The sequence below is a fragment of the Bubalus bubalis genome, chromosome 20 (genome assembly GCF_019923935.1).
Source record: "Bubalus bubalis isolate 160015118507 breed Murrah chromosome 20, NDDB_SH_1, whole genome shotgun sequence".
Taxonomy (NCBI): domain Eukaryota; kingdom Metazoa; phylum Chordata; class Mammalia; order Artiodactyla; family Bovidae; genus Bubalus; species Bubalus bubalis.
In genome coordinates, this window is record NC_059176.1 from 33,818,490 (window position 1) to 33,820,443 (window position 1,954).

Here is a 1,954-nt window from a genome sequence, read left to right on the forward strand (position 1 = left end):
GTTGCCGTCTATGGGGTCGCACAGAGTCGGACACGACTGAAGCGACTTAGCAGCAAGTACCTAATGGCTCAGAGGTAAAAAGTTTGCCCATAGTGCAGGAGACTCAGGTTTGATACCTGGGTCAGGAAGATCCCCTAGAGAAGGAAATGGCAATGCACTCCCATAGTATTCTTGCCTGGAAAATCCCATAGACAGAGGAACCTAGCAGGATACAGTCCATGGGGTTGCAAAAGAGTCAGACACGACTGCACAACTGAACAACAAAGCACCGAGTATATTTGAATGTCATTTTATTTTATTCCAACTTAAGACATTTTAGAAATTTTAAATTATGATAGTCTTCAGAAAGAAAATGAAGAGATGGAAGGATTGCTGCCTTCTAAAAAAATGTGGCAGGGTGAGTTGAGCCTACAGCAGAGGAGGGGGTGGATTATGAAGACTTAGGGTAGGATGGCTGGAGAAGGAAATGGCAACCCACTCCAGTGTTCTTGCCTGGAGAGTCCCAGGGACGGGGGAGCCTGGTGGGCTGTCTTCTATGGGGTCGCACAGAGTTGGACACGACTGAAGCGACTTAGCAGCAGCAGCAAGGTAGGATGAACTATGTGGCAGAAACCCAACAGCCTGCAAAAAGCAAAGATGGACAAAAGCCGAGTCAGCATGAGTGAGTTGGCCAAAGCCACATCAAAGCATTCACTAGCCAGGAGTGAGCATGAAAGCAAATATGGTGTCCACTAAGCAGTAGAGAGTGCCATCCTGCCAGAGACCAGGTGATGCTCTTCATAAACTCTTGGGGACCTGTATGACACCAGAGTTGCCCTCCACCCTTGTCTTGTGTCAATAAGACATAAGCCACAGACCATCTCATGTTCAATTAGTACCCTGGGAAAAAAGCAAGGAATGAAGAGGACATCTGTGAAACTGAGTTTTTTGTTGTCCAACAAAGACAATACTATCTGAGAGGACTACTTTGATTATTGAATGAGAAGGCCTGTTAAATATATTTTTTCCTCCTAATCAGAGAATATTGTTTTAAAGGAAACTATAGAGACCATCAAGGCAACACATTTTCTGTGCATATCAAGTCTCAATTAATGCAATTTTAAAAAATGCATTTGGGAAAGCTATCCCTTTTTTGAAAGGGATGCTATTCTGTGTGTGGAGTGGTGAGAGCCTGCATACATTATTTTTCCAATATAAACATTTAAAAAATATTTCTGTACTATTTACAATCTATTTGGTTCCTCCATCTTTGCATATGAGGGTTACTTGGAGAGCTTTAAAATATACCCCTCTCCAGGTTTGATCAATTAAGTCACAGGGTCCCTAGGCAGTTCTGATGTTTATTTGGGGTTGAGAAACATTGGTCTAGTCCTTCAGGAAGGATCTTGTGAGCTATATATGCATCACTCTTCTAAATCTGGGATAGTTTCAGTACCATTAGCATTGCAGAATGACTGCCAACTTTGTTCTGCACATTTAAGAAAGGTTGACTTTCAAAAGGGTAAATGTTTTTCAATTTTTTAACATCTATTTAAGGTTGTCCTTGCCCATACTAATGATTTGATGCCTGACAAAAAGCACTGGAGTTTTACTATATTCTCACCCTTGTCTCGTAGAAGGCAATGGAACTCCACTCCAGTACTCTTGCCTGGAAAATCCCATGGACGGAGGAGCCTGGTGGGCTGCAGTCCATGGGGTCGCTAACAGTCGGACACGACTGAGCGATTTCATTTTTGGAGAAGGAAATGGCAACCCACTCCAGTGTTCTTGTATGGAGAATCCCAGGGGCGGGGGAGCCTGGTGGGCTGCCATTTATGGGGTCACACAGAGTCGGACATGACTGAAGTGACTTAGCAGCAGCAGCAGCACCCTTGTCTATTAATTCCCACCTTCCACTCTGAAAGGCAATTGCAATTTAAGTAAATGAAGAAAACCTGGGAAAAGGCCTGTCTCT

At 43.7% G+C, this 1,954-nt stretch overlaps 1 long non-coding RNA gene across 1 annotated transcript; it reads right to left on the minus strand.

Moving 5' to 3' along the window:
- Positions 1 to 282: 282 nt before the first annotated feature.
- On the minus strand, positions 283 to 1,736 carry LOC123330857. Its single transcript, XR_006547100.1, has 2 exons — positions 1,604 to 1,736; positions 283 to 621 (listed from the first exon to the last, which is right to left on the minus strand). It is a non-coding gene; the product is annotated as an uncharacterized LOC123330857 (long non-coding RNA).
- Between the last annotated feature and the right edge of the window lie 218 nt (positions 1,737 to 1,954).